We start from the raw sequence: 13,603 nt of genomic DNA, 5'->3' as shown, positions 1-13,603 counted from the left end.
TTTTCACCAAGGCTCCACAAGGCAGACACAGCTATCCACATCCCACAGGCAGGGAGACTGAGGCTTCTGCCCGGGAGTTAATTCACTCCAGTTCATACACTTGGTGAGTGGGAGAGGCGGTCCAGGGCTGCCGGACTCCATGACCCTTTCTCCCCCCACGATGCCACATTTCACTGGATGCCCAACTTCCACCTCTGCACAACTGCGGGTCTGCAGTGTTGCAAGAGCCTACGATTTTAGGTCCTATTTATGGAGTAAAATGAGAACATCTACACTATAAGGCAGACAGCCCTGGAAGGGAGATGAAGTGGTACAGGGCCAATTACAAGACGCTCTTCAGTGAAACACGGTAAGATGAACTGCCTTCAGTGGAGCAGACGGGCCCTGCGATGGTGCTGATGGGGGTCACTCTGAGGGCGCTCATGGCGTCTCCACTGTTTTCTGCAAAGCCAGGACGTTCTTTACCTTCCCCGCTGCCTTCTTTCAATGCTTTCCTTCCCAGATAACCTTGCGTGATGATAATTATCATCTATAAACGGAGCAGAACGTGCGACGTCCCGCTGGGCCCTGAGAATAAGCAGGGGCAGGAGACATAATTCCATTTATAAGGGAACGTCCTCTCGAGTTAGAGAAGGAATCAGATGGTTTGTTTCCCATCCTCTGGGGGAGTTCGTTTCCAAGATAAAGAGGGTATATTTTGGGTGTGTTTTGTAGGATCAGCTCTTTCTCCGGTTCTTTGAATGAATCTTCTGCTCGATGTTGTGCAATAGTTGGCAGAAAATTTTAACTTCTTTTTATAGCGAGAAAAGCAACAGTCACAGTGAATTCTCCCTTTGCCAAATCCAGACAGCATAGAAAAGTTTAAAATCGAGCAAACCATTGCTATGCTCTGTTTTCTCCTAATGCTTTGTGGCTAAGTGTGGTCCAAAGCAAAGGGTCAGAAGTCATCCTGGCTGCTACCATCACTCTATGAATAAAATAATCAGGTAGAAATTTCCAGAAGCCTGAGAAGCATTTGCTAGTACTTCTGGTTGGGATCCCAAAACAGACCAGCATAATTGAGCTTGGGGGGCGGATCTCACAAGGGAGGGACTCTGTCAACAAGCTCCCAGCTGGAGCAGGCTCCCAGTGACACGAAGAGAGGGCAGCCTCCACCCGGGGCTGCGTCCTCACCGCTAACTCGAGAGCTCCGCTTTGTCCCATGGGGAGGGCTTTATCCTCCTGGTTCAAGAACTGGGTGCCTCGTTGGGCTTCCTGGGGGATTCTAAATTGTAGAGTGGACAGCCTTTTGGTGATTTTCTGAAATTGTGCCTTTGGAAATCAGAGGGGAGGTGCCTTCCCATGAAGAGAGGACCTAGCTCAGCCATGTCCTCCCGGATCCTCCTCAGACACTGACGTGCCGGAATGTTCTCTGGCTTCTCTCACAGACCCTCACTCATGTGTGCCCTGAGCTCATCCTTCTCCCAATCTGGTTTCTTCTTCTTTCCTTGAAAAATGCGGCAGGAACAATAGTCACAACAGCCCACACCCTGTCTTTGGTACTAAGATGCCCTGTGTCCTCTGAGCTTCACCACAACCTAGTGGGATGGGCAAGGGCAGGTGTTCTCAGCCAGGTACATCATCTGTCCCACTAGTCACCGAACAGTCACAGTATGCCAGACACTGCCACCTTTCTACTGTAAGCCTAGCAACCTGCTGGTCTGCTTCTGTTGTCCCACTTCACACAGGAGAAAGCTGAAGCCCAGGGATGTGGACAACTTGTTCAAAGGAAGAGCTGGAGGCTGGATTCCACTCCAGGTGCGATGTGGTGCCCACCCCAGCTCTGAGGAGGGGCGGAGTGGAGATCTCCTTGAGGAGACAGTCATTTACCCAGGATCACAGGACGGGGGAGGGCTGAGCCCTGCTCAGTCTCTTAATTCCGGGTTCACTGCTCTTTCCGAGACACCGCAGGGCCTGGCCAACCGAGAACCAGACCACAGCCGATTTCCTGTTGTGCTTCATGCAGTCTGGCGGCTCGGGCTGTGGTTCAACATTTGGAGACTCCATCTGCCTGAGTAACATCCATACTGCAGACTGTCATCTTTTAATGAGGCGAGATGCAGATAAAACAGAGAGCAGACAGTGAGACGGGCTCAGGTTCGTTCCTAAATAAAACGTCCCCGTGGGTTCTGACTGTTGATGAGCGCCTGCTCTGACACCCCCACTGCTATATATATATAAGAAAAAACCAAAGCGCCCTGAGAAATCTGGGTCCTGGAAAATTGCAAAAGACATAAATAACATGCCTGATAGATGTGTATTGGGAAATAAATGGCCTCATTCTAAATACAGAGAATCTTATTTATCCTCGCTTGCATCTGCCGCCTTTTCCTGCCACTAAAAATTTTATCCGAGGTGCCGAGAGCAGAATTAAATGGGGGTTAAAAAAGAAATCGGCAACCGGCACGCCAGGAGGCAAAGGGAGCTTTTACCTCGCAAGGCTCGCAGCCTCTCTCGCTAATCAGTGCCATGTGATCTGCATATTACACACCGCGAGCGTCTCATTACCATCAGAGATCTGCCAACTCCAGCAAATCAGGCCCCGGAGCACGGCGACCACGCGCCCCGACGCGCCTCGGCTCGCCAGCAGGGGGCAGCGCCCCTCCGGAGCCCTCCGTGAGGAAGAGACGAGGCCCGGGTTGATGTTCTGTCCCATTGCCGGGATCGCTCAAACAGATTTCCATTAGCACCTTGCTGGCTGCTAATTTGCAGCTTTTCCAAGCACTCTGATAGACTGCCTTAATTCTCCCTTTCTCTTTTTTCACACTGGTTGGGGGGGTGGGGTAGGGTGGGGTGGGATGGGGCGAGGGGGTGGGGGGACAACAAACGCTTTTCTCTGGGGCTGGAGACTTTTAAGCAGGACATTTTCAGGCAGCTGCTTTTGTGGAGTGGGCATCCCCAGCCTTTGATGGTGCCCAGTCCACCGACACGTGTGGATGACTCGTTGCAAGTCCCTCTGCCACACAAAGGCCACTCGGCCACACTGCATCCAGGGGGGCACGAAGGGCAGTGTTTTAAGATTCCAGCAACCCCAAAAGGAGACAGTGACATTGAGACCTGAACTTGAGGTCTTCAAACTTTTGTAAAAGCAGGTATTTCAGCAGCTCACCTGAAATCCACCTTTCTCTCTGTCTCCTTCTCTCTCTGTTTCTCTGTCTCTGTCTCTCTCAGACACACGTGCACACACACTCGCTCCTCATCTCTAGCTGAGTTGTCATCTGTTTGAGTATCACCTGCTTTGGGAGACCTCAGTGCAGCAAAATCAGTTCCTTTTTCCCGTTCCGGCATCATCTGAATCGGAGTCAATAAGGCTCCTTATGCTGGAAAGGCCGCCTCCCCGACAGCCTGAAAGGTCGCTTCTACATGGCATTCAATTCCCCTTTCAGCTTTATTTTCCCTTAATGATGATTTTTCCAGACTGGGTTAAATGCTACAATGAAACAAAAGTAATTATAGAAAACCCTAGCACAGAAAGAGAGCCCGCATCCCCAGCGCCCTGGAGATAAAACGGGAAAGCCAGAGCTAGGAGGGCAATTGAACAAATCGCGGCTGTCAGGAAGACCACTGCCTGGACCCGCACTTCTGCAGATTTCAGCCATAACCACTTGTGACTATTTCTCGCTCATTTCTGGCTTTATTTTCTTTCACTGTGCATGGCCATTGAAGTATGGTATGTTATGCTCTCTGAAGAGTCCAAGGAAACCTTAATTTGGCTTAGGAATAAAGAGGAATTCTGGCATGCTAAATGTTTGGGGAGGAGTTGCCAACTGCTGAGGTCTGTCCCTCTGTCCCTTGGCTCTGGAGGCTCTCGAGGCTCCCAACATCCCTTCCAGGGCCCCCTCAATGCCAAGGCAGGTGGAGAGGCCAGAGGCCAGAGGGCTGGATGTCTGACAGAACGGGAGCGGCCACACTGCCCACTGGGCAGTGGGAGGGTACTGCCCGACCCACGTCCACCTTCCACGCCCTGGCACATGGGAGGGAAAGCTTCACGCATCAGAGCTAGAAGGGGAGGCCTGGAATATTCCTGTCTTTCTAGGGTGTGTCACATCCCCAGTGATGTGATGATGTAGGGGACAGCCCCAAATTTTCTAATCATCACTCTTTCCCTAGCTGTTTTATAAGTCTCCATATCAGGACAAGCTTACGTAGGGTCACATCTTACAGGATCCCAAATCTGAGACTGAAAGAGAGAAATTGTAAAAGAGATTTAGAACTATGTACTGGTAATATCTTGAGAGACGGAAATTTGGAAAAAAAAATTGTTTAAAGACATCACTCTTGAATTCATGGATTAATGGTTTCTTGGTTTTCTGATTTTCATGTTTCTATGGTCTCATATCAAAATATATCACTCTGCCAAAAGTGTCTAAATTGTGTTGAAGACTTGTACCATGTAATTAGGATTTGATTAAATACCATCTTGCATTATATAAAGTTCTTGAAGGCAGGTCCAGATCATAAAGCATCTTTGCTTCCCTTGAGGACCCATAGGAGGATTTGGTGCAGAATAAATCCACGAATGTGTACCTGGCTGATGCAGGGAAGAACTTGTTTCACACAGTTGGTCTTAGCTTCCCAGTTGGACTGCCATCTGTGGATTCCCTGAGGGAAGGGGCCATATCCTTCACCTCTCTCGTCTCCCTCCCTTTCTTCCACCTTATAAAGGCACATGTGGTCAGGCACTGTGTTCTCAGAGTGACTAGTCTGTGCTGGGCACATAGTAGAGACGTGACATGTATTCCTCAGTAAATGGGGGCTGCGTGGGCCAGTGCCAAGTCTTGGAATATCTTCCTTAAGGAATAGGTCTTGTTACATGCAGGTTTCTCGTATTCCTCATGTCTGTCTAGAGATGTGGGCACAGGGATTTGGAGGGAGGCCACCTAGTGGTGGGTGAGAATTAATCTTTAATGGAAACGGTGTGATGGGGAGAAAGGGAGGTGAAAGTGTGATTAAGATAGTCTGAGCCGGACACAGAAAAGAACTGAAAACACAGGGTGCTGCGGAGAGAGTTGATCTAGAACCCTCCAGGAGGCCTGGCAGTTTCGAGGGCTAGGCAAGCCTGCTTCCTTCAAGAAGTGACACAGCAACCTCCTGGCTGGGCACCTTCTCAGGAACATCTATTTAAAATCCCAACACTTTACAGCTCAGTGTCCACACAGTTGCTTGGTTTTTCTTTTAATAAAGCAAGTGCCAGATGCACTTATTCCTGCAAAAAGAACAAGGTGCTGGATGGATTTTTTTCCAATAAGAGCTGAAAGGTCACCTCCTCTTTGGGGACAGCCAGCACTCGGTAGTTCCCAGGCTCAGGTGCTCATTTTCCATCGAATGGATGGGCTTTGGCCTTGCGTGGATGCCCTGTGCACCTGGGAGGGGCTGACCCATCAGCTGAGCCGAGAGGGAGCAGACGCTCTGCCTCCCCGGGGACTGCTGGGCCCCTGGGCTCTGGGACGGACTCAAGGGGCTCAGAATCACAAGCTTGTGCAGTTGGAGACACCAGGCCTGTGTGTCTGACCTCTGCCCAGTGCAGGAATCGCTTTAGGATAGCCTGACACAACGGCAGTGACCTCCCTCTGCTCGACCTTCCCAGGACAGCCTCTTCCATCGTGGGAGGCTCAGTAAGAACGTGAAAGTGACCTGAAACCTAATCCTCGACTCCTCTTCCACTCACTGTTCCTAGTTCATAGACTCCGTGACAAGCTTAAGTCTTCTCCACGATTCTGAGCTCAGGTTGCTCTGACGAGGGGAAGCTGAGCTGTCATTTCACCCACCTGCACCTTCCCAAGGGCAGCGCTTAGCACAGAGAAAAATTATACTAATAATGCAAATTTTATGGAAAGAAAGGAAAAAGGGGGTAAAAGAGAGAGAGGCAGGCCAATTCCTTTAGAGCAGATGGTTTCACCAGGGGGTGGGGAGAAGGTGTATCAGAATCACCGGATAAACTTCTTCCCAATACACAAACGTCCCGTGTGTGTGTGTGTGTGTGTGTGTGTGTGTGAGAGGGGAGAGGAGCAGGAGATAAAGAGACACCCACGTGCTGTGCCCCCCCCTCTGTTTTCAGTTGGGGAGCTTTGCTCCAGCACACCCACTAAGTAAAAGTGAGGATAGGTAAATACTCCATTGTGAAGTCGTCTGGCGTGAATACAGACTTCAGGCCGTCATGCTGTGCACTCACGACACTGACAAATATGAAATAAATATGAAAACGTTAGCGATAGAAGGGAGTCTAGAGTTACCTAGTCCATCTCAGCAATGTTTTCAGAATAAGGAAAAGCAACTAGGGCTCACGTTTAATAGCAAAAGAGCAAAGGCTGGAATCTGGCATCTGAGTCTCAAATGAAATTGTTTCAAGTACGTACAAGCATGGAGCCTGTGTTCCTTCAAGCATCTGCCGTTTGCATTTTAGCAGAACTGTATTAACAAAACTCTCAACAATAGGGTAAATGGTCTAAGGTCCTCAAGTGATTTAAGAGGACAGAGAAGACTAAAAGGAATTGGAGTTCCCAAGGGCATCAAGGACTTCAGCTACAAATTTCATTAAGACTCTGTAACAAAGAGATAAAGATGTGTTTGTCTTGATCTCACAATCGATGCACAATTAAAAAGCTTTAACAATATAACCATTGAACATTATATATTATTTATCACAGTCTCTCAGGATTAGGTAATTAATGGTGAGAGACATTTCTCAAGACCAGTGGGAATTCTTCCCAAACTTTTAGAGAACGTTTTCCCCTCAGATTTCTCTTATTTCTGATTTCACAAGTCCGAGCAGATCTTCTCTTCACGTTGCATTAAAATAATCAGTCATCTTTCTAAAATGCTAACAAAGCCTAAAGTGGATTTTCAAATGCAACTTCAGCTTCTGACTCTGAGAACCAGGCGTCTGTGGTGAACCTGTCACAGTGCCACACACGGCCAGGCTCAAAGGAGCCTGACCGTCCGGGGGTCTCTGCCCTGCAGTCGAGGGCTGCTCATTGGAAACACGTCCATTGATTTGCAGGCTCCAAGGAGATGCCAAGAAGAAGGGAGCTGACCACAAGGTGGTATGTGACATTTAGCGACATTCCCATGGAAGCAATCACGTAAGATAGCCATTCTAATCACTCCTCGTGGCTATTAGCCATTAAGTATGAACGTGAGTTTGCAATGAGAAAAAGTTACAGAGCCCAGCTGTTTCTTGGAATATCATGCCTTGGTTACAACATGGATGGCCTGATGCTGGGACGCGTCATTTCTATTTGCAGGAATTCAGGCAATGCACCCCTCACACAACATCCTCCCCCACGGCACCCCCCAGGGTCCAGGGCGGCGGCAGCAGCAGCATTCCAACCAGACTGGCCCCATGGCACTCCTTCGGCTTCCCCTGATCTCTCGCTGCTTTCTGAACCTGATCCCGAACCTTCTCCTCGATTCTGAGGGATCCCCAACATCCCCACAGTACATTCCTCTTCTGCTGTGGTCCCCAGACTTGAGGTCTGTTATTTGCAAGAGCGCTGCCCAGATGTGGAACCGTTGGTGTTGCTTCTTCAACATGGCTGGTTCTCCCTGCTTCTGCACAGTTGCTGGCATGGTACTTCCTGGGCCCTGGTGACAAGGTCTGGATGATGAGTTGTAAGCAAAAGTGCCCACCAGTGTCATTTCCAGGCCAAGCATGTAACTGCCAGTGTGTGTCCCTCCAGAACACTCCACTAGTGTGCTGGGCTGGCCATGCCTGAGAGGAGGGCGGCCCTAGCAGCCTGGGACCCTGAGTGACCACGGGAGACCCCACCCCATCCCCACCCTGATATGGGGGGGCATGTGGGGTCACGGGGAAAGATTCTTTTTGTTGTTTTGAATTATGGAGGTGGTGTTTTTGTTTGCTTTGTTTGTTTTCTTTTTCACAGCCTGACCCAGCCTATCCCTTCCCGCCTGCCTTATCTGATCTGGCAAGATGGCGGGCTGCAAAGCGGAAGCCAGAGCTCTGCCCATAGAGCAAATTTCTAATACTTGTTCTCACCAAAGCTGTTGTCACCCAGCAGGGCCCCTTGCTGCTGTCCCAGATGTCACAGGCTTCCTTCTAAATATTCCAAAAGCAGAATATTGTTCCTTCTTCAGCGTGCACTGCTGCCTCACCTCCACTTCGGTCAGATAATCTTTTCCTTGGAGAATTGTTGGAATAACACCCCGAGATCGACTAGGACAACTCCTCCATCCCCACAACCCAATGGGCCGTTTATCACATAGTTTAAATTGCAACTCTTGGCTTGAGTGTTCCAGGGTGCTGGAGTAACAATATTAGTTGGTTAATCTTTACTAATTAGTTAAAGATTAATGTCGACAATGCTCCTGACTCCTGACAATGCTAGATGAACAAGTGAAGCGGGCGCCAGCTATTTTACAGTTTTGGGAAACGACAAGGTGAAGTAACAGCAGTTGGAACAGCAGTACTTGCCGTTTACAGGCACCAGGCCTGCCTCTAAGAGCCGACGCTGTCTAAGCTCATTTAATTTCCATTATGACCTGAGGGAACACGGATTGCCGTTATCTTTGTTTCGCAGACAAGCAAATAGAGACAGAGTTAAACACTCATCTGAGTTCATGTAGCTTCTTGGTGGTGCAGCTATGATTCAAAGGCAGTTACAGGCCCTGCAAAGACCCTGCTCCTTACCGCAGCCACTCGCCCTTACGCGAGAGAGCTTTGTAAAGCCGATCACACGCTTCTGGCAGTTTACTGATAGAGATTTCCTGGTCTGACCAAAGATGTCCCATCATGTAAATCTGAGAAGTAACCGACACTAAGTTCAAAGATCTATAAATCTATGGTTCGAATGATAACATTCAGACTTGAACATGATTCCAAGTCCACTGAACTACTGGCCAGATAACTTCTTGAAAACTACCCGTCCCATTGGAATGACGTATGACAGGTGGGTAAATTCACTTCCATCTACTACGTGGGTGCAGTTTGCTAGCAAATGAAGGGCCCTAACCAGGTACTTCAGAGACAGCTGGCATGTGAAGAACCCAATCAAGAATCTGCACTCCAGAGTGGCTCCATAAGCATTTCAAAATAGCGTTATCTAAATGTATGTCAGGGGATGTAAAAACAGTGTAAGAGGCATTAGAAACACTTTCTCACTGATAAAAAGATGGTGTGCATGCAAACATCCTCCAGCTACCTCTAACAGTCCAAGGCGAGGGCTATTCACTAGGAGACTGTGGAGTCTTCTGCATCAAGGAAGTGCAAATTGGCCGGTCTGCTTACGGCATGCACAAAGTGGGCACTGGACACCCTGAACATCGATGAACCATACAGCATGCACGGCCCACCAAATATTTAATGAACCATGAATTTAAATTAAAGCCGATACGCACATTCCACAGGAAATATTATTTAATAATTTTGTTTTGCTTTCATGGAATTTAGAAAGTTTGGGGTGATCTGGATAAACAGGGAAGAGCCCTTTTCTTTCAGTGGATATATTTCCTGTGGGAATCGTCCCACGGATCTCCAGAAATGCTTTCATTGTAATACTGTTTCTTCCCATGAAAGCCATTCCCCCCCTCAACTCCTTGCCTGCTTGAATAATCAAAATTGTAAGGCATAGAATTACACCAAAAACATAAACCATCAAGTAGCTCAGCTTTATCCAGCTGGGGCCCACCTGACGTTTTGCTGATGTCTCTCAGAGCATCTCGTTGCAATAAAAACCTGCGAGGTCATTAGTGCCGACTCCGTAAAAGATGCTTTAAGAGACCGTGTAAAGAATTGCAAAACAGGCCTTAGTCTTATCCTGGCTTTGCAGCCTCCGGACAGAAGTTTGAACACGAAGGGTAAGGACCACATGACTGGGCTCAGGGGTTAAATGGGCAGCACTGAATGAGTCCAGCTTAGCAAAGCTCTCGCCCTTTCACATCAGGCCTGACTACAATGTGAACATGTTTCTAGAACATTCTAAGCTCAAACTTAGGACTCACAGAACATACCCCCAACTGCAGCAGCTCTGGGAAGAGGGCCTCTTGGGCGGGCCTAGCCACATCCCCACCTCCTCCACACTAGCTCCCGAGTGAACGACACCAGTCAGCACGGGGACCGGTGAAGAGGAATCTGAGGGGCTCCCAGATAGGTGGACAGAGCACCATCGGGGCCTTGGAGAGGGCTGTGACCCCAGGGAGGAGGTGGGCTCAGGAGTACCAGGGGCTGCAGGAAATGGGAGGATGCTAGGAAGACAAGGGGACAACAGAACGCATTACTGTCCTCACGTGCTTTTCCCTCTGGTTGCTGTCAATCAGCCACTGCCTGACTGAATGGGTCCTAAAACTAAGCGAGAGGAGCTGACGCCAGAGAAGCTCGCTGAGAGCCTTATTAAACATCATTCCTGCTGACTTCCGCGGGGCAAGGCTGCCCGGCCAAGATTTGATCACAATTTCCAAGTACCTTTAAGCTCTGGACTAGTTCAGGTTAGAATTCAGCCCTGGGGTCTCATCCATGCTAAACTAGATATTAAATCAATACCCTTCAGGCCACTTTCTCAACTCTCTCTGTCATCCCTGCCTCATGACTCCAGGCCGCGCACCATAAATATATTCTCGAGTTCACAGCCCCACCCTGCCTCCGCCACCGCTGTCTCAGAGGAGTTGAGGAGACAGGATTCATGTGTATGTGGGGAAAGAAGTGGTTCTCAAATGACCCCAACACATTCCAGCTTTCCACTGGGGTGTCAGCCGTTTCATGACATTGACAAATTACTGAATAATGGTATTTATTTCTGATGATGCATATGACTGCTTTGGCAATAGAGGTACGGATGTCTTATAGTTCAGTTGAAACATTAAATGACTTGAAGTCTCATTACTGGAAAATTATAGGCCCAACATTCTGTTCTGTACCACTGAACCTCATGTGTATGATAACATGTGTATGAAAATGGAAATAACATAAACAAATAGCAGCAACTGGAAAATACAACCAACTCTGTAAACCGGTAACAAAGAGCCTTTCATAAAAATGTGGACAATTCCAACTCTGTGCCCATACGCCTACGTATTAGGAGCTGTGCAGAATGGGTAAGCCCTGCATGAAAGTGTGAATTCTTAACACAACCCTCATTTAGAGTTCTCAAAAAACTCTTAGTAACATCTTAATTTTAGTTTCTGGATAACCAACTTTAGTAAACCTTAAAACAGGCGTAAGACACTATGAAGCAGTTTTTAATCTTATATTAAAGTAAAAATTCTGTGGAATTGCATGACATTTGCCCAGAAGAATAAAATAAAGATATGCATTTTGCTTATCAAAATCAGTCTGTGGCCACCACGAGCTGGGGAGCCGAGAGAACCGGTGAGACACAGGCACAGGGTTGACAGCCAGTGCTGAGGGAGCATCTAGCATGTGGGTGCTTCAGTTAGCAGGATTTTCCTCTGGAGGATGCGTGACCCTTTGGTCAAGGATGGAGATTCCTGGCAGCTCCCGTGTCTCCTACCTCTTCTCTCCCTCAGCCCTCAATATTCTGAAACGTTCAATATGTTTAAGATCCTTTTGGGAAACAAAACAAATCAATACGGCATTTTGCTGCCAACAGGGCTGCAGACTGCAGGCGTGTTTCCTCTTTACATAGTTTCTCCTCAGAACTAACAGTTCCAAGCGAGTCAGACCCTCTGCAAACACTTTCAGAGTATTTTTCCTCCCGATCTCCCCCGCCCCCCTTTTTAACGGAGCGTCTGGCAGTGAAACAGTTAAGTCACAGATTAGAAAAAGTCCATCTTCGCCTTTTACCTTCCCATTAGTAAAAAAGGCACTCGGATTCCCCCGGGCTCTCACGCCCCCCACTTGGGAAATCTAAGCATCAGCATATACGACCTTCCAGGGAACAGCACTAAGCAGATTAAGCTGCCACATCAACTGTGATTGATTTAAAATACTTGGGGCTCTGTTATCACAGCAACACAATTTTGTGTAAATGCCTTAAAGAAAAATTTCCTTTCAATGGATTTGCTAAAGCAAAAGCTTAACTTGAATTGCAAAGCAATCAGCTTTTATTTTATTAGAAAGATACTGAAAAAGATATTTTAAATCTCCTGGTCGAGGTGTTTTTGAGATTAGTCCTAGAGCCTGTCTAGGCTCTTAGAGACAGCACCCCACGCCCTTTCTCTTTGGGGGTCTTCAGCTTGTAATTACACTGACCTCTCTGAACCCGGAGCCAGCCGCTCACAGGGCTCTCTGTGCACAGATCAGCGTGAGTACAGTGGACACCGGCCAGTGTCCACTTCATTCCAGCGACATCCTCATGTGGGGCCAATAAAACCTCAAGGTTGATTCTCCTGGGGCTCAGAAGGCAACTCAGAAACTGGAATCTTGGGTGCTCTGAGCAGCGGCAGCCACGTTAGAATAAACAGGGGCTTCCAGGGTGACCACACTGGGCAGGTGCCCACGTGGCCGCACGTCTGTTAGAAAACAAGCTTCAGACATGGGGATAGTGGTGGCCTCTGGGAACTTTCTGGGATGATGGAATGTTCTATGTCTTGATGGGGCTACAACAGTACATGTTTGTCAAACTCATCAAACTGTGTCCTTATAATTGTGCATTTTATTGTATATGACTTCTATCTCAATTAAAACAATTTTAGAAATCAAGTCATAGAACTCTGTGCCTCAATGACTTCACTGACTTACGATGGGAGGTAACACTAAGCTTACCTAACTATCTGCTGTAAATTTTATGATACATAAAGCCCTGGCAATGCAGAATTCCAGCTTGATGAATGCACGGCACTGGAGAAAATTATTTCCTGGGCTTGATAATGCCCAGAGTATCCCTTGATCCCTTGACCCAGCCCAGCATGGTGAATTATCACTGTGACCATGTGGTCTCGGGAGGTAGGCTGAGAAGAGTGTAAGCTGTTTATCAGCCCAATACCGGGATGTAAGCATCCTGATTCAGATCTGGATTTTGAGAAAGGGACTGTCCTGGACTTGAACCATGACAATGCCCAATGTATCTTCCTTAACCTGTGTGAACTTGGGCTGATTACTAAACCTCACCATGCCTCATCTGTGAAATGTTAATAGTAGTACTCATCTCAGAATGTTGTTATGAGGGTGCTATGGACTGAATGGTTGTGTCCCCCCAAAATTCATGCTGAAGCCTAAATCCCCAATCTGATGGTGTTTGGAGGTGGGGCCTTTGGGAGGTGATGAGGTCATGAGCCTCCATGATGGGATTAGTGCCCTTCTAAGGAGATGAAGAGACCAGAGCTTGCTCTCTCTCTGCCATGTGAGGACACAGGGTGAAGGCAGCCATCTGCAAGCCAGGAAGAGAACTCTCACTAGACACCAGATCTGCTGGCACTTTGATCTCGGCCTTCCCAGCCTCCAGAACCGTGAGAAATAAATGTTTGTTGTTGAAGCCGCCCCGTCTGCGGTGTTCCATTACAGCAGCCTGAACTGACTATGACAGGGAGTTCAACGAGGTAACAGGTAATCCAGTGCTCAGCACATGCCTGGCCCCTAACAGCAATCAATACACGATTGTGATTGTGATGACGAAGGTCTCATTAACATGGAGACGGATTAATTTCTGGTTAT

At 48.1% G+C, this 13,603-nt stretch overlaps 1 protein-coding gene across 2 annotated transcripts in view; it reads right to left on the bottom strand.

Annotated features, from left to right (window-relative positions):
* DPP6 (dipeptidyl peptidase like 6) overlaps window positions 1-13,603 on the bottom strand; it is a 517,278-nt gene that overhangs the window by 127,471 nt on the left and 376,204 nt on the right. The window lies entirely within an intron of this gene.

This window comes from Diceros bicornis, chromosome 3 (genome assembly GCF_020826845.1).
Source record: "Diceros bicornis minor isolate mBicDic1 chromosome 3, mDicBic1.mat.cur, whole genome shotgun sequence".
NCBI lineage: Eukaryota > Metazoa > Chordata > Mammalia > Perissodactyla > Rhinocerotidae > Diceros > Diceros bicornis.
The sequence above is the reverse complement of the archived record's forward strand: the minus strand, read 5'-3'. Positions and strand labels throughout refer to the sequence as shown.